The sequence below is a fragment of the Prionailurus viverrinus genome, chromosome A1, assembly GCF_022837055.1.
Source record: "Prionailurus viverrinus isolate Anna chromosome A1, UM_Priviv_1.0, whole genome shotgun sequence".
NCBI lineage: Eukaryota > Metazoa > Chordata > Mammalia > Carnivora > Felidae > Prionailurus > Prionailurus viverrinus.
The window spans coordinates 105,865,669-105,891,826 of NC_062561.1; the positions used below are offsets into that span (position 1 = coordinate 105,865,669).

General features: G+C 39.1%; 1 protein-coding gene and 1 pseudogene across 4 annotated transcripts in view; both read left to right on the forward strand.

Annotated features, from left to right (window-relative positions):
• CCDC192 (coiled-coil domain containing 192) overlaps window positions 1–26,158 on the forward strand; it is a 213,362-nt gene that overhangs the window by 73,324 nt on the left and 113,880 nt on the right. The gene's annotated exons all lie outside the window — the stretch shown is intronic.
• On the forward strand, window positions 9,986–10,401 carry LOC125170568 (peptidyl-prolyl cis-trans isomerase FKBP1A-like; annotated as a pseudogene).

Genomic DNA, 26,158 nt, shown 5'->3' on the forward strand with positions numbered 1-26,158 from the left:
GTATTTTACTTAAATCTCTCAATGACTGCTTATTAACAATAACAGGGTATTGGCCATCATGTCAAGAAAGGACCTTGACCAGATCCCTACCACTTTTTTTTGATGGTTTAACCTCCTGACCTTGTCCCCTGCCTTCTACTGACAATTGACATTCAGCAAGGACATGCTTTGAGGATCCGGGATTCACTCAAGATTCTCCTAGGTTCTAGGTTCCATCCCTTCCCAAGGTGGACCCTTCCCTGTGCTTCACCCACTGCATGCCTTTCAAAACCTGAGGTGCATCTCCCTCAAGTGACATGCTTCTCTTGACTCCTGAGGCAGAAACTGTCTTTTCTTCCAGTGCATATTCTACCGATCTTTTCTTTACTCTTTATTCCACCGTAATAGTTGAGTCCCCAAGTTCCGAGACTTGGCTTTAGTCTCACATAGTTCTTGATACAAAGTAAGTGTTCAGTAAATGCCTTGTTAAACAAATGACCAAGTAAATAAGAGAACCTATCTATGTGTATATGATAGTTGCTTCTCTATGTGCATTTTAGAAAACAAATGAAACAACAGCAAATTAAGTATGCTCCTCTAGTTGGCAGCAAATCATCTAGAAAAGATTCTAAGAAATTATTAATAATATTCCCCTATTTTCAAAAGGCAAGAAACAAAAACAAAAAATATATCTCAAATGGATACGAATATTAAATTTTATGTTCTCCTGATATAATTTTATACTGTTATTAAATATTAACAATAATGTTTAATTTAACTATACTTATTTATTTATACTCTATTTAACTTCACAAAGAATTTGAGGTGGCTTATAATAAATGTATGTATGAAACAGATGAATTTTAAGTACATAAATAACTATAAGTGAGAACAAACATATTGAAATAAAATAGCAATGAAAGGAGAAAAAGTAGAACCTGCAAGTTTAAGTCATAACTTTCCATAGAGTATACTTGAAAGAAATATAACTATGATGGTCTTAATGGTAAAGGCAAAATGGAGAAAATAACAGATGAGTAATTCTTATTGTATTGGTGGAGGAGATATTACTAATTATTTTCTAGTGAGCTAATTCTGAAACGAGACTTTATGTTGGATTTCATTTGGGAATACTGAGAGAGATAGTTATGAGGCAAAAAATATCAGTAATCTCAAATCAACAAATGCAGTTATAAATTTTATGTGACTGTTTCTAGGACTCCCATCAAAAGCAGCCAAGGATATAACATGTAAATGGTTCAAGTAGGCTCTCCTCATTGTAGTTATAGTCTAGTTGGTATTGTGTGTTTTCTAAATCCCCAGCTATTTCTGATAATCCAGCAGTAACATACAACTGCATTCAAAGGCCAAATAAGTAATGCAAAAGAGGGAGTATGGCCAGAACAAGTCATGTGGGTCTGCAGGGTGCATATCATATATAAGAAGGAGAATAAAGCTCAACTTACCAAGTTTTTCAGAAGATGAAAGTCTAGATTTTTGTGGGAAATTTTTCCACTTATAAATGTTGGCAACTAATTAAAATAAAATAGACTACTTTGTGTGGCAAATGAAACAGATTTATAGATATCCTAAGTATGAACCTTACCTTGGATTTTGACTTTAAACAACTCTTTTATTACATCTTTTCTATAATTTGAAAGATGTTCCCTACAGAGGACACGATTGTGTGGTGACTGTAGGTGGGAAGGAGTTAGTTTGTTTTTGTAGTTGTTGTTTTAACTACTCAAATTTTATTACAACAATGCTACCTGTTGTCACAAATAGACCCCAGAATTTCAGTGGCTTTGCACAAGAGAAATTTCTTGCCTATTCAAGTTACATTCTACTGTGAGTACTCTTTTTGGTATGTAGGCTCTGCTCATTCATTGTTCTTCAGGGTCACTTGTTGAAAGACTGATGAAGCCCCTGACATCTTCCACATGTAGATTCCGATTCCGATTTGGGATCGTCTCTATTCTAGTGGGCCAGAAGGGAGGAGATCATGCAGGTGTGTGCTTCAGAAGCTTATAATGGTCTACAGAGTAATCCCACCCCCACCCCGCCCCTATCTTGTGGAGGATATGTTTAAAGACCACCCCCCTCCCCGCCGTAGATGCCTGAAATCACAGATAGTAATGAACTCTATATATACCACGTTTTTTTCTAATACGTACATACCTATGGTAAAATTTAATTTATAAATTAGGCATAGAAAGAGATAAACAACAATAACTAATAGTAAGAACAAGAGCAATAATATAATAAAAGTTATGTAAATATGGTTTCTCTTTCCCCCTCTCTCTCTCAAAATGCCTTATGGTACTGTACTCCCTCTTCTTGTAATGATGTGAGCTGATAAAATGCCTCCATGATGAGATGAAGTGAAGTAAATGGACATGGGCATTGTGATGTAACGTCAGGTTACTCCTGACCTTCTGACAATATGTCAGAAGGAGGATCAGCTGCTTTGAGACCATGGGTGGCCACAGGTGACCGAAACCATGGAAAACAAAACCACAGATACGGGGGAACTACAAAACTGCAAGTGGTGTACCTCACTTCTGCTCACGTTCATTAGCTAACGCTTAGTTGTGAGGCCACAGTAATGGCAGGGAATGCCAGGAAAGGTAGTCTGGCTCTACACCCAGGAAGAAGTGGGAAGTATGGATCAGATTCTGCCACACCAGTGTTTAAGTCATTTGTCTTCACCTGGATCTGTAAGTATTTACAATTGGACCCCAGAGGAATCAGAAATTGGTTCATTATTATTACTACCACTACTATCACCAAACCGGGTAAAAGTTGAGATTAAAGTTTATGCATTAAATACCAGACAATCAAAAGGTCTGAAAAGAATGTACAATTTGCCTCCATGTCTAATTTCACGATGTTCAATGTACAAAATATAACTTTTTTTTTTTTTTTTTGCTTAAATAAAATCAAGTCTGATTCAGGCCCCTACTGTGATTGTTAGCCAGAAATTTGGTCTCCGTTATTGTTAGGAAGAATGGTTTTCTTTCCTCCCTGAGGTTTGCACAGGTACCCCAAGGATTTTACTATCCAAAGTGGAGAGGGGACAGACACTATATTCTAGTTCATTGTGGCTGCTATTTTTCTGTTCTGAATGCCTATGGACCCATTCAAAGACTTATGGTTCTTGTCGTTCAGTGCTAAGTTTTAACAGAAGATTTGTGGGAACTCTTGTACTATATATAGCACTCAGGGCCAAGTCTCCCTTGGCACACCTGCCTATTTGAGGTCATATTACCCAAAGGACCTAGGTAGAAGTGGAGTACTCTCCCTGCCATCTGAAGAACACCCAATACCTCACCCTCTTTGTTTTGGATGAATCAACTTCCTGCTCTCAGGTTTGTTTATTTTCTTTTCCATTTCAAAGCACCAGATTCTACTCCTTTTCTACTTGAGTTATTTTTAGGTTCTTTTATTAATGAGACCAGGCTTCTCAACCAAAAGCTTTCCAGATGCTCAAAACTTCATCAATGAATGTTAACTTCCTCTCTTTCTATAGTGATCAAGGGTATTGCCAGTGTTGGCATAGTGGTGACTTCTCTTTATGAGACTGAATGAGTTTTCAGTTTGGATTTATTGAAATTTATAGACTACCTAAAGAGTTCTAGGGAAATGTATATTTGGATAGTTAAGTAGAAAAGTCATGAATTGTATAGTTTATTTTGTTGCTAAATGTGAAGAAGTATGATGATTACTGATTAAAATAAAATCTGAACTGTTAACTGTAGCTGTTAGCATTGAGATTGATTTTGACTGTTCATTCATATCTCAGATAGTTTCTAATCCCCAGAGATTAGTCTTTCAACATTCCTAGGTATACTAGGCATTAACATCCAAAAGAGAAAATGTGAGCTCTCACACCAATCATGAGGTGTGATAGAGTCACCAGCAAGGTCTGAGAGAGAGAGAGAGAGAGAGAGAGAGAGAGAGAGAGAGAGAATAAGCACTCATGCTTCTCTCCTCAACTTCTCCTTTACATGACCCACACACTCCTCCTCCCTCCAATAAATTGGGTATGTTGGTTAAATATTCAAGAAATGCTTAAGCATCACCTGTTTCTGTAAGGACTTTTTCCCACTGCACACTCAGAACAGATTACCTGGGATTAGGACACCACGCTATTAGCTTTCTAGTCATGTTACCTTGGGTAAGTTGCTTGATCTCCGTGAGTCTCAACTCCTACCACTTCAAAAGGGTTATAATAAATGAACCTAGCTCATGAAATTGTCATCAGGATTAACAGAGTTAGTGTCATATTTAGAAAATTCTTAGATCAGTAACTGCCATGCTGTAAATTTTATATAAGTGCTTGCTAACTAACAAAACACAACAAAAACAACACCAGCATCAAAAAATGAAAACAAAAAACAAAACCCAGCGAACATTCTTCTGGCTTCTTCAGTGCTAAATTTTAAAGGCATTCTTGGTGAGAAAATTCAACACCCTGTTTATCTATAAAATGGAATAATCACAGAACCCAACTTAATAGGATTATTGAGAGGACAAAGTAAGTTGATAAAAGAAAAGGACTTAGAATTGTGCCTATGGCATAGGCCACCCTCATTAAGGTTGACGTTAATTACTGCACCTGCTCTTGTTGATTACCCTATCATTACTTGCAATATATGCTTTTGACATTTATCTAACAGTACCAGAATCCATTTTGTTGAGTTTAAGTCTTAAGTACTCCATGGTATTCACAATAAATACATGTCTCTGTTGACCCAAAGAAGTGTTAATGCATATAAGAACTTTTTCTTGGAGTGCTGGGGTGGCTCATTCGGTTGGCTGAGTGGCCAACTCTTGATTTTGGCTCAGGTCATGATCCCAGGGTCATGGGATGGAGCCCTGTGTCAGACTCTGTGCTGAGCATGGAGCCTGCTTAAGATGCTCTCTCCCCCTGTGCCCCACCTCCGCACATGCACACGTGTGTGTGTGTGTGTGTGTGTGTGTGTGTGTGTGTGCATGTCCATGAAAAAAAAGAACTTATTCTTACAAGGACTTGTGAGAACTTATTCTTTGTGCATGAGGAGGGCATGTAGGAGACCCTCTTCATGTGCCTAGAGAAGCCCAGAGGAACTAATACAGGCATTTCTGTTCACCATTGCTTGAGCAAGAACACAGTGATTGTGTTAGGCAGATGTCAATGCCACAGGGAATGGAAAACTACTGCTGAGAAATTTTGCAACTGGAAAAGATCATCTATGAAGCTTAGAGGCGATTCTGACCACACTCTTGTCCCTCCACCTTTGACTTTCTAACCTTTACTTTCTCAGCCCCAAGGAAATGCCATCCTACCTGATTCTGTCCAATGCTTGCTTGACCCCTTAAGGAAAAAATCCCAACTGGGAGTTTTGAGTATGCATATTCCTCCTGTGTAGTGCTAAATGAAATGCAACTGGTTTAGCCAAAGTTTCTTTGACATTCATTTTTGGATGCACATTTCTGGAAACATTAATGTAAATCTAGTGGGAAAACCAGTGGAGGGGAGAGGAGAGTCAGTGAACACACACCTTTTTGATGTTATATTCTTTACTTTCCTGATTTCACCAGTTTGCCTTGTTTTAGTCTGTCCTTATTCTGTTTAGCCTTCCCTTTCTCAGAAACTGCCAAGAATTCCGCTAGAACAGAAGCACCCACAATTGAGTTGAATGAGAAACCTCAGAATTATTAAGAATTTACTTTTTAAACATAAATTTTAATATAGTTTCCTAGAAATTACTGATGATGTCAATAGCCTATTTTGAAAAATAAAAAAGGGAAGTTGTTTCTAATTTTAAATGGTAATTAAAGTAACTGCTTATGTGCAGATGTTTATCATTCGTAATGTTTCAAATATAAATAATTTTATCTTTTGCCCAATCTCTTCCCTTTGTTTTAAATGTCATTAATTGAGAGCTGACATAAACCCCACTGGGAGATTGCAGGGAGGAAAAAATGTCCAGGAGAGTTCTCTTTAGCCTTTATAAATGAAAAGGTATTGTCATAGCCTAGGAACCTGTAACAACAATTAGCAACCATATAAATAAATGATTTACACAGACTCATCTAAATGGGTGTGATTTCTCCAAGAAGGATAACAGGCCACAGAGTTGCTAAATGGTTTAGGTATGAGTCATTTCAAAAATGAAACCTAAAATAATAACTCCACACCTTTTAAACTTTTTTCATTCAAAATGTATGGCTATATTGTGTTACAGGATCTAAGGAGGACTTGAGCTTCTCATAGAAAGGATACAAGTAAGTCACAAGACTTCAAGAAGAGGTTAGGGGATATAAAACCATAAGAAATAGTTATTAATTGTTCATTCTTCAACTATTTTTGCTAATCGTACAAGCCAGTCTCATATGCTTCAGGTTTCATGGGTGCAGGGAGCCCTGGGTGCAAATTGTTATGGTTTGTCCTCATGGAAGAACTGGTTAAGAGGAAGGATTCAGAGAAGCAGGAGGAGGAGGCTTGGCAATCAAACAGGGAGGCTCTTGCTGGCCTTGGGGAAAATGCATTATACACCAGGGTAGAAGTGGGGGCCAGAACAATGCATACAGTCAGACTGGAAGCTCTGAGGAGGGAATAGGTGGAAATGAGAATGGGAGGCATTATTCTGCTTTGCAGAATTGCTAATGAGAATACAACTAGATGTTTACATTAAGTGTTAAAAACAAGTTATGTCCAGCTTGAGCTCATGGGAATGTTTCCCCCTCAACAATATTCCATGCCTGAAACACACTCATCCCCAGAGATAGAGCTCATGCAGTAACCAAAGTAATTAAAGAGCTGGATCACGGTAACCCTTAAAGGGCCGCTATGTTCAGCTAGTCACAGTTGTAGATAAAAGTTACCCTGGATGGAAACCTAGGATTGAAGTGGATTTTAGCCTGACCAACTAGCATGTTAAATGCTCAGACATGTATGATTTGGACAAGGTCAAAGTTTAGTTGATGAGGGACTCAGAGGATGCTTCTATGACCTCTCCAAAAGTGTGTTCCCTGGGGCATTAATTTGCCATTTGGCCATAGATCTTAGGATAAGTAAGAACTTAGTCTTCAAAATGACTTCCTAGCAAATTGATCTTTTGCTGGTCGGTTTGAAGTCTGACCCCTTTGGAAATTCATGCCAATGAGATCACATGCTACTTGGCTCCCACTGCTCTCCCATTTATGTCTTATGTATCTGTGTGCCCTCAAACAGTATTAAGGATAAACAACCATATTCAAAATCTTCTTTAAGTATGGCAAATTCATTTTATTAAGATGCTTTCATTTTGATTCCTCTTCATGGATGGGTTTTTATTTGTTTTATTTTTATGTCTGAGACCATGATCTGAGAAAACTTTTAACCTAAAAACATAATTTCCTACAGCCTTATGAATAAATATTATGACAACAGGGTCTCTCTTCTCGCAATGCCCACATGTCACCCTAAAAATGCATGGTAGTAAGACTTCAGGCAAGTGTTTCTCACTCTGAAATGGTATGTTCACAGGTGTATTCTTAGGCTCCTATGGTATATGCATATGCCATGTGCCTTGGAAGCTATTGTATCATCATCTTCAATATATTTTAGGGAGAGCTGATTGATATTTTTGACATTTTCTGTGGACTGTCACACGTGCCAAAGCAAAATAAACCTAAGGTAGATAAAGGGAAAATACCAGAACATCAACTGAAATACTACCTTCCTCCTCCTGGATTTCATTTCTGAATGCTCTAAGAGACTCCAAAGGTGGTACATAAGGCTAGATCAGTGCAGTAGTCCATTTGAGGATGGAGGGGGGTGGAGAGATAATGAGGTTTAACATAATTTCCATATACTGACAGGTTCCTGCATGGAATTTACCTTTAGCATCACAAAAACTATGTCCTTATAGGCCTTCTACATTGCCCATTGGAGTCTGGGGAGTATCTTCATATAGAAAAGTATAAGAAGGAATTTGTCAAAATCAATGGTTCAGCATATTCTTATCAGATGTTATTAACTACAAAACATGTCCATACAAAGTTCAAAAATTACAGATTTATATTTTTTCTCAAAACTTTCCATCCATCATTGATGCTCAGATATAGCAATTAGACAATGCATTTTAAGGCCATTGTGGTACATTCCATATGTGTTTGACAAAGGTAGTGGGTTGAGGAGGGTGATTAAGAGATAAGACTACCTGAACTTATAAGCCTGATGGACTTGGCAAAGAAATTATGATTCAGAGTTAGTGGTCAGCTGAGAGTATCTCAGAAATCAATATACTGTTGTGTGGATTAATACTTTACTAGTGTCAAACATCACAATCATTCAGACTGCACCTGTGAAATTTTTTACATTCTGAGAGATAAAGAGTATTTGTCAACTTAAGCCATGCAAACAAGGGCTTTTCTGCAAAAGAGGTCTGTCATGGCCCTAAAGCTAATCAGTGAATTAGGGGGCAATCTTCTCCTCACAGTTCAACACCAACACGGTTTCTAAGGCAGAGTCCTGTGATAGCAATCCTACTCTCATTTAACAGAAACACATTCTAATGAATTTAAGCAAAAAAAGAATTAACTGAAGATCAGGAGTAACTCCCAAGACTCTCCAGAAGGTTCTTTCCAGAGGACCAGGCTTGGAAACTAAAGTTGGGGATGATGCTCTAATCGTACCACAGAACTTCCCAGTGGAAGTGTCCACCACTGCATCACCCCACCTAGTAACTCTGAGGCCAGCCCTGGAAGCTTCCAGTAGAACCTCCTTCTGTACAGGATATTTCTTCTGTGAGTGGAGGGCATCTGAAATGGTTCTAACATGAATTGTGGCATGGATGCTTCTAACTGGTGAAGAGGAGGTCTCAAGTCTGACCTGAGGGTGCAAGGAAAGTGGCAAGAGAATTTTAGATTTCCAGCTTGAGGTGAGGACCCATAAAGTTGGGAAACTTCTACCCTAAGGAAATTGTTCAAAATGCCTGGAAGGCAAAAAGAATAGCACAACACCTGCCAAACCCAGAATCTGGGTCCTTCGGCGGGCTTAACTAGGTCAGCTGTGGGTTCTGAGACACAAAAAATTGAGGGAGATTCAACCATAGCCTGGGAAAAGTGATTGAGTTACTCCTTGCTATTTGTTTCTTTAAATCTTGTCCTCTGCGGGGCACCTGGGTGGCTCAGTCGGTTAAGCGGCCGACTTCGGCTCAGGTCATGATCTCGCAGTCCATGAGTTCGAGCCCTGCGTCGGGCTCTGTGCTGACAGCTCAAGGCCTGGAGCCTGTTTCAGATTCTGTGTCTCCCTCTCTCTGACCCTCCCCCGTTCATGCTCTGTCTCTCTCTGTCTCAAAAATAAATAAACGTTAAAAAAAAAATTTTTTTTAAAAATCTTGTCCTTTGCTATGCCTGAATTTAATCTGTTAAAGAAAGGCAACAGTGTGATATTATCAGTTATTTATACTAATTTAGTAGTTACCAGTTTGGTAACAGCCCTAAAAAGAGATGAGGTACTGATTCATGCTACAAGAAAGATGAACTTTGAAAACACTATGCTCAATGACAAATGAGCCAAGAATATACACTGCAGGAAAAGACAGTTTCTTCAAACAATGGTGCTGGGAAAGATGGACAACTACATGTAAAAGAATGAAACTGGACCACTTTCTAACACCATACCTACACAAAAAAACTCAAAATGGATTCAAGACCTAAATTCCTGAGAGACCTGGAATTCGTAAAAATCCTAGAAGAGGACACAGGCAGTAATTCCTCCGACATTGGCCACAGCAACATTTTTGTAGATATGTCTCCTAAGGCAAAGAAACAAAAGCAAAGGCTACATCAAAATAAAACTTTTTTGTACAGCAAAGGAAACCATCAATGAAACAAAATGGCAACCTACTGAATGAAGGTTTGCAAAATCATTTGCAAATAATATATCCTGTAAGGGGTTAATATCTAAAATATATAAAGAATGTATATAACTCAACAGTGAAAAAATAAACAACTAGATGATTAAAAAGTGAGCATGGGTCATGAGGCCAGGAATCACCTCCAGGTCTGCTGTCTGTCCATGTGGCTCGCCTGCCCTCCCAGCATCCCTTACCACTGCAGTCTTAGAACGTGCAGGTGGAGACTATCTCCCCCAGAGATGGACTACTGTCCCAAAGCATGGCCAGACCTGTGTGGTGCACGACACAGGGATTCTTGAAGATAGAAAGAAATTTGATCCATTCCAGAACAGAAAGAAGCGCTTTAAGTTTATGCTAGGGAAGCAGGAGATGATCTGAGACTAGAAAGAAGGCGTTGCCCCCATAAGTATGGGTCAGAGAGCCAAAATATCTCCCAGACTATGACTACAGTGCTCCTAGGCACCCAGCCATCACCCCACCAAATGCCACTCTTGTTTTTGTCCTTGACATGGAGCTTCTGAAATTGGAATGACAGGAATGGCATCTTCCCTGAGCACTCCATTCTTGGATGTGCCATGGAAGGATGTGGTGCCTCCAGAGGTGCACACACGAATCTGCCAGTCGTGTGGAGCTTTTCCTGATTGTTCCACTACATTTCTTTTTTTCTTTCTTTCTTTTTTAAATTTTTTTAATGTATGTTTATTTTTGAGACAGAGAGAGAGCATGAGCAAGGGAGGGGCAGAGAGAGAGGGAGACACAGAATCCGAAGCAGGCTCCAGGCTCTGAGCTGTCAGCACAGAGCCTGATGTGGGGCTCGAACTCACGAACTGTGAGATCATGACCTGAGCCAAAGTCAGATGCTTAACCGACTGAGCCACTCAGGAGCCCCATCCACTACATTCTTTAGATAAGCATTGATACCGAATGAAAGTGTTCTGTCCCCATGGCTTTGCTCTTTCTCTTTCTCCTCATACGTGTGTTGACCTAAACTATATGCCATAAACCTCAAGTTATTCATTTTCTTTCATTTTCTTGTTGGGGTGAAGTTTCAGTTTCAATCTTTTAGATCTAGGTTTCCATTTAAGTATTAGTCAAGTATTAACAGCACAAGTAATGGGTTAACTTCAGAATAGGAATTGGTGGGGGAAGGAGGATGCAAGAATCTTTATTTTATTTTGTTTTTCTGGGTGAAATTTTTATCTATTATTCATTAAACATTCTTTCTGCTGCCATACAAAGCTGTAAGAGATTTTGAGATGCTGTTGAGGGACAAATTCCTCTTTAAGTTGACAGATGTACATAGGTGGAATTAAAAGCCCTACCCAAAACTGAAGCAGAGAGGGGGAGAGCCTTTGCCTCCATTGCCCCACCCGAGCCTCCCCTTAAATCCTCTGCCTTTTTTTCTTTAAAGTTTATTTATTCATTTTGATAGAGAGAGAGAGACGGAGGCAGGGAGGGCCAAAAAGAAGGAATGAGAGAATTCCAAGCAAGCTCTGTACTCTCAGCTTGGAGCTGGTCATGGAGCTCAATCTCACGGACCATGAGATCATGACCTGAGCCTACATCAAGAGTCAGATGCTTAATTGACTGGGCCACCTAAGTGCCCCAAACCCTCTGCCTTTTGAAGACAGATAGTTCTCACTGCAGTGTTGGAAACTACACGGATCTACACCCTGGCCTGCAGGGACCTCTGAAGCCGCCTTTGTGGCCTCACTTTTTGTTTTCTCTCCCACCTTGTGGTTTTTCTAATGGATATTCAGGACTATTGTAATCTCGTAGCTATCCAAGCTCTGCTTCCTAAATTTTAAGAACTTTAATCGAAAGTTTAAATTGAAGGTGCTGTTTGTAGACACTTAACACCTGATGAAAGCCCAGCCATCCTGACACACCCTTGAGTGTTGTCTTGAGGAAATGATGCTGGTCATCACAGCTTCAGTATCTCCTGGTTTTTGATATTCAGCTCCCCCTGCTGATTTCAGTGTTTCTTGGCTTTTCCTCCCCCTCTCAACACTTTGCTCTCCCTTGTAATGATTTGGTGAGGAAAATTTTTGCTGCCTACCTCCCACACACCCACCTCCCTGAACTACACATGAGTTTCAAGTTTTAATTACCACTATAAAAGTGCTTTATTCTGATTTTCTCAAAAACAAACAAACAACCAAAAAACAAACAAACAAGCAAAAAAACCTGGGCAGAGGCCCTAAACACACATTTTTCCAGAGAACACATAGAGATGGCCAAGAGACACATGAAAAGATGCACAACATCACCAATCATGAGGGAAATCCAAATAAAAACCACGAGATATCACCTTATACTTGTCAGACTGGCTAAAATCAAAAAGACAAGAAATAACAAGTGTTGGTGAGGATGTGGAGGAAAACGAACGCTCATACACTGTTGGTGGTAATATAAATTAGCATAACCACTGTGGAAAACAATATGGAGATTCCTTGAAAAACTAAAAATAGAAATACCATATAACCCAATAATTCTACTAATGAGTATTTACTCAAAGAAAACAAAAACAGTAATTCAAAAAGATTTATGCATGCCAATGTTTATTACAGCATTGTTCATGATAGCTAAGACATAGAGACAACCTAAGTGTCCACTGATATAAGTCTTTCTCTCTCTCTCTCTCTCTCTCTCTCTCTCTCTCTCTCCCTCCCTCCCTCCCTCTCTCTGTCTCTGTGTCTCTCTCTCTCTCTCTCACACACACACGCGCACACACACACAATGGAATATTACACAGCCATAAGAAAGGATGATGGATGGACAGGTGTTGTGCTAAGTGAAATAAGTCAGACCGAGACAACTACCATGTGATTTTACTTACATGTGTAATCTAAAAAGCAAAACAAATGAGTAAACAAAGAAAAAGCAGAATCAGACCTATAAACACAGAGAACAAACTGATAAGTGTCCAGAGGGAAGGGAAACAGGGTGATGGGCAAAATAGCTGCAGGAGAGTTGGAGATACTGACTTCCCACTCTGGAATGGGTAAGTCATGGGAATAAAAGGCACAGCATAAAGAATGTACTCAATGACATTGTCATAGTCTTGGGTGGAGCAGATGGTAGTTACATGTGTGGTGAGTCCAACATAATGTAAAGGGCTATGTACTGACATCATCCTAACATATAACCCAAATACAGAACCACTGCTTTAAGAAAGAGGCTAACCATACCTAGGATATACTGCACATTATGCCATATGGGATGATGGCAATCATCAAAAATTACTGTAAGAACTCAGAGGAACCATCCCTTACCCAGGCTGGAGATGAGGATTCCTCAGGGAAGCCTTCAGGCATGGCATGATAGCTGAGTTGATGATTCCAATATGGGGAAGTGAATGACGATTCCAATATGGCCAAGTGAAAATGGAGGTGAGCACGAGAGAGATCTAAGAGAAGGAGCAGCCTATTCAGAGGCAAGGAGAAGTGAAAGATCCTGAGTGTTATCTTGAGGAAAGGAATAAGTCAAACAGTACAAGACACATGTCATCTATTTTCTAGCCGGTGAAAGCCACCGGAAGTTTCCTCTGAAACCAACTGGAGCTGGAAGTACCAGCACTTTCAGGTCACAGCATCTTCTGATTTTCTTGCATTTGAGCAAAGGTGGCAATATCCTACCACTTTGCATATGAACTAACAGTGGAAAGGGACAATCCAGCAGTGCTGGGCTGTTCCAGGGAGGTTATTAGCAGTTGCAAGCCATCCTGGAGTCGTTTGTTTTATAAAATAGTTAATACGCATCTACTCGTCTCGGGTGCAGGTGCTCAGCCACTTTTCCAGAAGTGTTTAAGCCTATGGCACCAGGTAAAAATCCTCTACTGTCCCTAAATAAAGTAACCACTGAACAGCAGGAAGGGAATAAACTAGGCAATTACTAGAAAACAAACTGAAAAGGAGTTTCCTACAGAGCAAGAGGTGTCTCTTTCTTTCTTATCGTCAAAAGAACTTTGGGAGTTGGAGAGTTACCACCTAATTATGTCAACAGACCCTGCCTTTGGGGCTCGGCCCTGTACTCTTAGTATCTTTCAACTGTGATTGCTATACAAATACAGGTGGTTCTCAGGTAGGGTAAACAATGCGCGTGTTATTTCCAGAGGAATATCTGAAGTTGCAGGGAGATTGCCTTTATCTCACGTGGTGTAGTCATTGGTATGATAATCCATATTCTCTTTTATTGAGGCTGGGTGGTCACTTCTATAACGTAACTTTAAAGATCTGAAGTGGAAGAAGCTTACTTCTTGGCAAATATTTAACTCTAGAGTGAAAGTTAGCAAAGGATCCAGGCCTTCTGATGGTTGTTTCTTTTTAGATATATTCATAGTATGTGTATATTGTATACGGCCTCATGCCTGCTGATACGTTTTCACAAAGACGTTACTCTCTGCTTGGATCCCCAGAACTTATAGGGAGATTCAACAGCTGGTCTAAGATTGAAAAGTCACTGGTGTCACACCTGGAGTATGCGGAACGATGGTTAGGCTCCAGTTCCTCAGCACAGATGAATAGTCCATTGTCTATGAGGTGTTTGTACTCAGTCGGGCAACTTTCATCTCCATTTTCTGGGAAACTTTTATCCTTTTTTGTTTTTACAAAATATTTTAAATATTTTTTATTTCATGTGTATATGTACACACACACACACACACACACACACACGTCAGGCAGGCAAAGGACTTCTTGCAGTGTTGAAGGATACTGAGGGCTAGTGGTTTGCTAGTGAATGTTTAACAACCAGCTCCCTGGAGTTCTGGAGAAACCCTGATTCCCAGTGTTGGCCTATTTCAGTGGTTTACTTCCTCCCGCCATGGCCCTTTTTAAGCTACTGCTGTTAGATCAACCAGCTCCCAACTTTCCTGAAATTCTGACAACTTGCTCTCACATGTCTCTATGAGCTGCCTCCACAATGTCACAGACAGAGGCTATGGTACTGAGAGAAGAAAGGGCTGTGGCTTGTATAGGGCATCCTGGGGCTGATAGAGAGATTCATTTAAAGACCAGCCTCTTTTTTAAGAAATCCAAAAAGTTATCTTAACTCCTTTTCTTGATCCACAGTTGACAAAAGATTGGAGAACTCATTTTTCTAATGATCCCATGAGTCTCTTCTAAATTCTGCAATTAATGTGGAGTTGGCAAACAGGTTTTCACAGACTTGATGTGTTTATCTCCATTTTATTAGTGTTGAAACTAACTTTGTCCAAGAATCCCATAGTAGGTCATAAAACCCAGCTCAAATCGATTGTCCCTGACATCTGGAATTTGGAGTTACCGAGAAGAAAGAACGCGAGAGATCAAATACCTACTCAGGTGGTCCTCAAGCCCACTGATGTCTGAAGAAGCTTTTCTAATGGGTGACAAGTTTTCTCCATGGCAGAATGCAACTGCCAGAAAAGCCTTCAGATACAAGATGATACTCAGAAACCATGGAACCGAAGGGCTAACAGTCAATTATGAATCTTTCTGTTAACTTAATTTTAAGATAATAAGTATTTCCTAAGCTCTCTTGGCTGCCTTGGTTTCAAAGGACAGTAACAGGATGATTTAAAGGCATTAAAATCCAGAGACAAGTCAATCATTACTAGGTGCTGGCATGTGCCAGAGGCACCTGTGAAACAATTGTCTTGTTACTTTTTCCTTAAAGACCAGAAACTTGTCATGGCCACTCCAAAGACAACATTCTGGACTTGGTAGGACCCTGCCTTGGAAAGATAATCAAGAAACAATGACTGACAACTGTGTGTCCTTCTCAGAGTGAAGAACTTTCATTTTGTGCTTGGGTACATTAATTAGTTTCGGTTACACCCTTCGCAAAAAGCCCTTTCCATCTGTTACTCCCCTATGGGGCCCAAACAGCCCACAGGGATGAAGAAATTGAAAGAGACCAGATAAACTTAAAACCTCTGCTTAAGGCCTAATTCATTTATTTCCAAAATATTTACAGGATACCTGTGGTGGGACGAAGCAGTAAACAAAACAGACAACATCCTGCCCTCGTGGAACTTATATTCTAGTGGGGCAGGAAAAACGCCAAGCAGATAAACTAGCCAATATATAAAGTAACAGAGGGTGAAAAAGGCTAAAGAGTCAAACAGAATATGAAAAGGGGATAGGGATCCTAGGAGAGAGGTTTTATTTTATACAGAGTGACAGGAGAAGGCCTTACTTGGTAAGATGTCATCAGGGCAGAGACAGCAGGTGATGAGCTCTGGGACTGTGTGGGAAAGGACACTCTACTAGAGGCTCCAGGAAGTGACAAGGCCACATGCCTGGTTTCAGAGCACAGACCTCTACAGATGAAAAGTTCTGAAGCGTGACAGATAAAATGGCCCTCAAGTGTGAAGTGCTCCTGCAGAGTCAGAGAATATTCAAACTCCCTTAGGTCTCCAAGCACAGTGAATGACAGTTTCAGGTTTAGACTATGTCTGTGGTGCATGCTGGATGCTTTCCTTGGTGCTGGGCTGGAAGGTAAAATTTCCAAGGAGAGGGGGAACCAGTGTCCGTCAATATTCCTCAATAAGTTCCCGAATCCAGCAAAACCCCTTGCCTATCGGCTCTGCATGGCCATAGAAAAACCCCCACACCCGCCCTCTCCAAAAGGTGTCTATTATGGTGTTTGGTTGGTTTATACTTGTCCTCTGGGTAGTTCCTGACAGCATTAGTAGATGGTAATCTGATCATACAGATGTCTCTCTCACATTTTGTTTGGGCAAAGTCAGTCTTTTCAAGTCTGTGGATACAGTTGATGTTGAAAAAGCCTTGGGCCGTTTGCAACCACACCTCTTTCCCCCTACCATCTGCCAAGGTCTTTGGTCAGAAAGAGTCCCTTTGTTTTTTATTACTGAGTGCCAGGTTGGTTGATCCATATGCCCTTGGGATAGTCGAGAAGTCTCCATTAGGCCACCTTAGTATTGAAATTCACATTCTACTGTGTTCTTAACATATTCTTCTTCTCTCTACTTATTTTCCCAATCCCATACGAAATATGATTTTCCTAATGAACCAGCCTCTTTGCACTACATGGATTAAAGGCTACAAGCCTATATTTGTCTAACTTTGCCCCATGTTAGCCAATAAATTCTTTTAATTCTTTAAGTCTCTGCTTTATTTCTCAGTCAATGAGCTTGTAGGATTGCTCTCATTAGATCTATCCAAAGAGCTCCATTCTCTCTCTGACCACCAGGGTCACCCTGAGAGTCCTTCTTATACATTCCAAATAGGTCACAGGATTTTCCCCAATGCCCCTTTACAATTACGTTTCAGAGGTTTTATTAAAATTGGTGAAAGGCATTCCTTTCCAACTGTGCCCACACAAAAGAATCATTATTGATTTGACCCTCAGTTGCCAACTAGCCAATATTTTCTTTGCTGATGGAAATCATGGGCATTTCCAAAATTCTGACTCCTTGTACCCCTCAGCACCTCAGGCCAACCAGGTTGTCAAACTAGCTGTGTATACCTCCACCCAAGAGCAAGATACCTAACCATAATCACACTCCGGAAAGAAATGAGAGCAAACTAATGGAAGACTAAAGACTTCTATTCCCATCCTTTACTCTTTGAGAAGTAGTAGTAACACCTAAAAAAGCCTATCTTCAAGGGCATTTCCAAACCCAGGAGCTCTGCTTCACTTAAGAAAATAACTAGCAGCTATAGTTTTCTTTGAAACATTAACAATAATATCAACAACTTCCTTCATAGCCACTCAAAAGGAAAGGATAGGGAGAATAACATAACCTTTAAGTTTTCATTGAGAAAGGTACTGGAATTGCTCAATGCCCCATGACATTCATCTGAATGGATCCTGTCTAAGGGTGCCAGCTGGAGGAGATATTATTTATAAAAGCAAACAAGCAACATTCAGTAAGGAAGCAGAACCTGTGAAGTAATGTGGAAAATTTTTATTTCAAAATTCCCATTCTCAATGCTTTCCTCACTGGGGGGTTCATATAAATTAAACTGGTTTTGTTTGAATAATTCCCCAACTTCCCAAATCCTTCACTCAATGCAGCTCTTTCTGAACACTTTTCTCATGGAATTTCACAGACCCTAGGACAAAAATACTGTTGCCAAGATTTTGGACACCATTTAATTTCACCACTGTCTTAGATCGATTAAGATGATATCCAAGTCTGCGTTAGGAAATCTATTGTGATTCATGGAGACAGAACCCTTGTGCGCTCTGTAGAATAAGGGGTCACCTCATTACTCACCTGCCTTCTCTCCTCCTGCTGCCATGGGAGATGCTGTCCTCCAGTTAGGGTCACTTCCTCAATGAAAAGAGAATGTTCAGGAAGTCACAGAGGTCCTTATGAAATAGCCTATTTTTTCACCACCTATGTTGAGATAAATGAGGTTGTGTTAATGCCAAATCTCTGAAGCAAAACACTCGTTTCCAGAGAAACAATGAATGTTTTCATGAGAAGGTTTTAATATGGGAGAGGATAAGTTTGGTAGTTTTTCAAGCACGTGAGGGGGTTCTTTCAGATAATCTGGAGATCTAGACAGGAACACCACAACAGAGCTGTCCAGCTCTTTGACCAGATTTTGATACTCTTATAAAACTAAAAATGGGGTGCCTGGGTGGCTCACTTGGTTAAGCATCTGACTTTTTTTTAATGTTTGAGAGAAAGAGAGAGAGAGAGAGAGAGAGAGAGAGCGCGCACACACACAGGAAGAAGGGGCAGAAGGAGAGAGAGAGAGAATCCCAAGAAGACTTCATGCTCAGCCTGACCACGCTGGCCAACCAGGCTCCCCACGCATCCAACTCTTGATTTCGCCTCAGGTCATAATCGCATAATCATGGGATCCAACCCCATGTCAGGCTCCACACTAATAGTGTAGAACCTGCTTGGGGTTCTTTTCTCTCTCTCTGTGCCCTTCCCTCGCTTGAATGTACTCCAAATAAACAAATAAGCAGACTTTTAAAAAAACCCTAAAAATCAAAGTACCTTCATTTTGAGCTCTTCATTAGCTTGAAAAGCCTTATGGAGGATTGACTAAAAATGTTAGTCACTCGGAAAGGTATTGCTAATAGCACTTACCTCTATTTTATCTACTAAAACTCATTCCCAGTTCAGAACGAATATAAAAACCCTCATTGGCATCAGAGTAACAGTTAAGAGACACAGCCCAGAAGCCAACAAGTCATATTAGTGGTAACTCTTTCTAAAACATAAAGAGTACTGTCTTTGAAATAAAATGTGTACCTGAAACTCTGAGCAGAAACACACGTCATCACCTCGTCATCAGTCATAAACGGTGATTTCCAGGGTCAGCAGGACACTTAGAGGCCATACGGTACAAAGTCCATGCTCTTGAAGGATCCCATTCCAGTCCTTGAAGGATGACCAGATATGATTCAATAGGCTTGTCTCTATTCAATAGGCTGGTGCTCAGCAGCTCAGCAGCCCTTCAACTCAAAGTCAAAGAAGCTACAGCTGTTGCCCAAAGGAATGGCTCACACCCCCAGGTGCTTTGGGGAGGACCTTCTGGTGGGCTTCCAAGTGATCCAAAAATGCAAATCCTTTCTTTCATTTGCAAAATGTGTAATTCTATATATATTCACCTTTACATAGAACTATGATTTTTCACTAGTTAAATAAAAAATGAGTTAGTAGAGATAACTAATATTAACAGTCCATAAACTCAACTCAGCACATTGGTATAATTTAAGAAAGGAGGTGAGGCACCTGGGTGGCTCAGTTTGTGAGCATCCAACTCTTGACTTTGGCTCAGGTCATGATCCCAGGGCGTGAAATGGAGCCCGGCCGGTTTTGCGCTGAGCGTGCGTGGAACCTGCTTAAGATTCTCTCTCTCTCTCTCTCTCTCTCTCTCTCTCTCTCTCTCTCTGCCCCTCTCTCCTACCTCTCTAGAAAATGAAATAAAATAAATAAATAAAATAATTTAAGAAAGGAGGTACTTTATAAGTAGTTTGTTACTGGAAAGCTACTGGTATGCATGAAAACAGTCAGGATGCTTTGTCCTCAGAACTTTGTTAATCTTGTGGCTGATTTTTGGTTTTTGATGGTTGCTTTTTTTTTTTTTGCTTTGTACTTAGAAATTGATATTGATTTATCTTTATCATTTTCAATTTACTGAACATTTTTTTGGTTATTGAAGATCATTTGGTTGGAGATAATTTGCTTATTATTTGATAACAAGTATTTGCATTAGTGGTATTTTTGGCTTACAATATCTTTTAAAGAGATAGGTACTAAAATATGTGCAAGTTAAGGTTTAAATAAGAATCATCCAGGTCACTAATGCTAAAGAAGATGGATATAACCCGCACACCACCACTTTAGCCAACATTCACCAAATGGCTAATAACATACACATTGTTTGGTAGATGCGCTAATTGAATTTATACAGATGAGTGAGTTTCGATATACTATCAAGATAAATGTGATAAAATGGATTTTTTGTTTTGTTTAGGGGGCATTGTTTTATAGCACACATATATAAGCTCAAGCTGAAAATTGTTCTTTTTTTGTTATCAAGGAGTTATTTTCAGTTGAAAAGGAGGAAGCAACGAGGTAGATGGAGTAGAAATTTTAGCTTCTCTCTATCCTCCATCATTAAAGTGGGCCATGATTAAAAAAAAAAAGTGGAAGAACCACTTTTCTGAATCACTTCTTTCAACCACAGCACACCCTGAAATGTATTAAAGTCACAGACGTGTAACCATGAGCCTTTTCCTTTTTTATCAGGGACATCATCAGATTGCCAAAGAGCATTTTAGCATAGGTGAAATCAAATAAGTTGCAAAATTCTTCTCTTCTTTTGGTTGCCCTGTGCCCAACCTGTGTGTCTTCTGAAAGTCATTCTCCTTGGGGAGTTTTGGCCCATAGTAATCATTTTTTTAGCACAGGTGACACACAATGTGACATTCATTTAAGGCATACAACATATTTGTCCAACAAGTTTAAACATTATGCTATGCTATGCTCACCACAAGTATACTTCCCATATGTCACCATCCATTGCTATTACGATATTACTGACTATATTGTCTATGCTGTGTCTTTTATGCCTGTGACTTACCCATTCCATACCTAGAATCCTGAAACTGCCACTCCCCTTCACTTCTTTTTGCCCACCCTCCTACCACCATCACCTCTGGCAACCATCAGTTTGTTCTCTGTGTTTACAGGTCTGATTCTTTTTGTTTATTCATTTGTTATGTTCTTTTTTTTAGATTCCACATATGGGTAAAATCATATAGTATTTGTTTTTCTCACTCTGACTTATTTCACTCGGTATAATACCCTCTAGGTCCGCCCTGTTGTTGTAAATGGCAAGATTACATCTTTTTTATGGCTGTGTAAGACTCCAGTGTGTGTGTGTGTGTGTGTGTGTGTGTGTGTGTGTGTGTGTGTGTGTGTCTTCCTTATCCATTCACCTATTGATGGACTATTAGGCTGCTTCCATAGCTTGGCTATTGTATGCAATGCTGCAATAGACAAAGGTGTGCATATATCATTTCAAACTAGTATTTCACTTTCTTTGATAAATATTAAGGAGAATTATTGAATCATATGGTAGTTCTATTTTCAGTTTTGTTGAGGAAACTCCATATTGTTTTCCACATTGGCTGTACCAATTTACATTTCCACCAACAGTGTGTGAACATTCCTTTTCCTCCGCATCTTCCCCAATGCCTGTTATTTCTTGTCTTTTTTGATTCTAGCCATTCTGGCAAGTATAAGACAGATATCTCATTGTTGTTTTGATTAGTGTTTCCTGATGATTAGTGATGTTGAGCACCTTTTCTTGTCTGTTGGCCATCTGTATATCTTCTTTGGAAATATGTCTATTTAGGGCCTTTTCCCATTTTTTAATCAAGTTGTTTATTTCTTTTGGTGTTGAGTTGTAAAAAGTCTTCATATATTTTGGATATTAACCCATTATTGGATATATTATTTGCAAATACCTTATCCATTCAGAAGGTTGCCTTTTTGTTTATTGATGGTTTCCATCACTGTGCAAAAGCTTTTTATTTTGATGTACCCCAATAGCTTATTTTTGCTTTTGTTTCCCTTGCCATAGGGGACATATTTAGAAAAATGTGGCTATGGTCAATGTCAGAGAAATTACTGTTTGTTCTTTTCTAGGATTTTTATGGATTCAGGTCTCACATATTGGTCTTTAATCCATTTTGAGGGTGTGTGTGGGGGGGGTGTTAGAGAGTGGTCTACTTTTATTCTTTTACATGTAGCTGTACAGTTTTCCCAGCACAGTTTATTGAAGAGACTGTCTTTTCCCCAGTGTGTATCTTGCTTCCTTTGTCATAAATTAATTGACTATGTAATAGTGGGTTTATTTTGGGGCTCTTTATTCTATGTGTCTATTTTTGTGTTAGTCCCACGCTGCTTTACTACAGCTTTGCAGTATGTCTTGAAATCTAAGACTGATATCTCCAGCTTTGTTTTTCCTTCTCAAGAGTTCTTTGGCTATTTGGGGTTTTTGTGGTTGCATACAAATTTTATTATTTTATGTTCTAGTTTGTGAAAAATGGTGGTGTTATTTTGACAGGGATTGTATTGAATCTATAGATTGATTTGGGTAATATGGACATTTTAGCAATATTAATCCTTGTAATCTACAAACATGGAATATTTTTCCATTTGTTTGTGCAATCTTCAGTTTCTTTCCTCAGGGCTTTATAGTTTTCAGAGTACAAGTCTTTTACCTCTTTGGTTAAGTTTATTCCTAGGTATTTTTATTCTTTTTGGTGCAATTATCAATACAATTGTTACTCTAATTTCTCTTTCTGCTACTTCATAATTAGTATATAGAAACATTACCAATCTCTGGGTGTTAATTTTGCATCCTACAACTTTACTGAATTCATTTATCATTGCTCGTGGTTTTTTGGTGGCATCTTTAGAGTTTTCTATGTATAGTATCATGTCATCTGCAAATAGTGACAGGTTAACTTGTTCTTTACCAATATGGATGCCTCGAATTTATTTTTCTTGTCTGACTGCTGTGTCTAGGGCTTCCAATACTAGGTTGAACAAAAATTGGCCCACAGTAATCATGAACTGAATTTTGTTTTTAAAATTTTCTGGCATTTATTTGTTTTTGAAGGATAGAGAGACTGAACAGGGTAAGGGCAGAGAGAGAGAGACGGAGAATCTGAAGCAGGGTCCAGGCTCTGAGCTGTCAGCACAGACCCCCACGTGCGGCCCAAACACAAGAGCTGAAGTCAGATGCCCAAGAGAATGAGCCACCCAGGAGCCCCATGAACTTAATTTTTTAATGACCTTCGAGATAAGTTCCTTTTACTAGAGAACAAGAATAAAGACTGCTTCTCAGGTTTTTTTTTACCTTTTACATCCTGATGACATCTCAGTGACAACTTTAAGGAAGTAATATTTTTAAAGAAATATGATCAGTGTACTTTTGTAAAGATAATTTGAAATCAAATATTAAAATATTTATATTCATTTTTAAGATATGGTGAATCAAGGTAAAATAGAAAGGCTGAACACATCATTATTAGTGAGGTGGATGAACAGAGTCACCTATGCAGTCTCTCCAAGGCCTGTGTTCCAAGATGTTGGCAAGGGTAGAGCCAAGATATGTGTCAGGCTGGGAAGCTCCACAAAGTAAGCCATAAAATTTCCTCAGGTACAAAGCCTTTTCCAGAAAAGTCAATTTTTTCCTTCATTTCTTCTAAGAAAGAAGGTACCAGATACCACCTACCGATTTAGTCTGTCAAGACGCTGGGTTCTGGTAGTAAACTTCAAAGAGTAATTTTTAGTGCTTTCAGTTTTTGAGGCCCAACATAATAGCCACTGTGTCCTTTGGGAATAAATCCTGAAAGAAGAAAATGTTGCCCTCAAGTTCTTTCCACTTCAGATGTTGTTAACGCAGCATCTACAAACTCAGTTTCAGTTTAGGAAAATTTTATCTTTCTACTGGTGAATGATTAGCCTCAAGTCTTGGAGTTGTCCGACGGCTTAAAACTTTGATTTAGACTGGCATAGTTTACTGTGTTTTTAAACGCAGAACCTTTCTGTTCTTAAATATTTAATCAGGGTAAAAGAATTAGGTGTGGTCAGCAGAAGAGAGCCTTGTGCTGGTAATTGTCATTAATGCTGGCAAGTTTCCCTGCACCGGACACAGCTGTGCAAGACACAAGGCCTGTCTTAAAATACTGGACCAACATACAAATGTCAACACAATAAAGGATAAAGGGATTCTTGCCTCCAACTTGATCTTTCTCTCAGATTGTAACTTCTTACTTCTTCGGAGTAATCCCCACTGCTCCAGACAGAAAAACAAGAGGTGTGTATATACCTTTATAATCAAGTCATTTTAAAATCTCTATCCATTCCTTTTTCGAGAAATTTAAAGTATCCTTCACCTTCTATACATGAACTTTGGAAAAGGCTTGACTTCTCTTGGGTAATTAGAAACCACTGGGAAAAACACATTACACTGGAGAAGAACAATGAGTCAAGGCACTTATTTATTTGCTCTATTATTAAGTAACAGAAATGGCCTAATGAGTCAACGTTTTGATGCATTTGGAGTCAGTGCCATTTAACTTTCCTTCCCTATCATCATACTATCCTTGAGAGTTGTAGGAGGAATTGGATAAAGGTTCACTTAAGGTAACTTTTGGATTTTTAAGCATATTTGAATAATCGCTTATATTAATTAGTAAAACATTCAAACAAAAAGTGAAAATAATAGGTCCATCAGAAAGAGTGTAATCTCTGTTTATTGATTAATTTTTATCTCTTCATTTCATGAATACTTACTAATCATCTATTATGTGGAGGCTCTGTGCACATACAACAATGAACAACATAAAAACTGCCTTGGTTTTCTGGCACTTTCAGACTGGTGGAAGACACAATTAAGACATTTTCAATGCAGTAAGATAGGGTAAATATGCATCTTTGTGACAACACCTGAGAAGAACCCTTAACTGAGGCTGAGGGCAGGTGAGAGTTTTCCCGGAAGAAATGTCCTAACAATTGAGATCCAAAGTGTACATAGAAATATAGGTGAGACAGACTATCATGCAGGTAGGTATGATGTTCATTTCTTCAAAAAGGACAATGGTCATTTTCTGGAATAGAAAGGTGTCCAGAAATAAGGCCAAAGGCTGGTAAGAACCGTTGGTAGCTACTGAATGGCTTTAGACATAATCAGACCAATATTTTAAAAATGTCAAACTAGGGGCAGTGTAGAAAGTGAACTGGAGAATACGGCCCAAAGATGGAAGCTAATGGTCTTCCTCGGACAGGAGCCATGGGGATCAAAAATGGAGGCAACATAGGTTGGACCGTGAGAGACTGGAAATGTACAGAAGGCACACAGGAGAAAATGGTACAAAGTGAGAGCTTGGGCAAGGAACTAGCAGCTGGTAACAGTCACTGGAGGAGGAAGCTGTTGATGAACAGGTTGGGGGCAAGATGATTAACTTGATTTTAAACACACTGCCTTTGATTTTCCTGTGGGACATGTAAAATGCACATGGTTAAGATTGAAGTTGAGAAAGCAGGTCTAAGGTGAAAAATGAGAACAGGCCTGGAAACAGTTTTAAGTGCTAGTAATCAAAATGAGAAATTTAGATCCCCTTTTTATATGTATTTTTAGAATTGTCTTATGGTAGTTAACTTTATAAACTTCTGAATCTGCAAAGAAGAAAACAATCTCCCACCTTTGTCCTTCAAATATCTGTGACAGCACTATAATTTCTCGTGAGTTTATTTGTTTATTTTTAACATTACTGCTGTAACCAAAGAGAAAAAACAGCAGGGAACAAGAGAGACTGCTATAGGAGAATTAGGTGAAAAACAGCTACCCTGTGAGATGTATTCTAAACATATAAAAAATGAAATATTTCCAATTTCATAAAATATTTGCAATAAAAATTATATGCATGAAAGAAGTACAATATTTTACTGGGTTTTTATTCTTCAGTTTTTTAAAGGTTACTCTACTTCTCAGATTAATAATTTTCAGAATCTGTGCTTTGTATCTTTGTCCATTTCTGTGGTGGCCACTTAACCTACTTAAGGAGGGTAGCAGTAGCCTTTCTGTAGCCCTCACAACTGTTTACTAATGATAACTCAGACACAAACGGGGATCTTTGGCAACGGAGAATAACATATTGGTGGCTTGACTAGAATCATGAAAAAATGGACTTTCTTCTCAGGACATTACTCATTTCCTTGAAAAATTTTAAATTTACATTGTGAAGTGGAATGAAAAATAAACTATGAATTTGTATCTCTCATTTACCTTTGA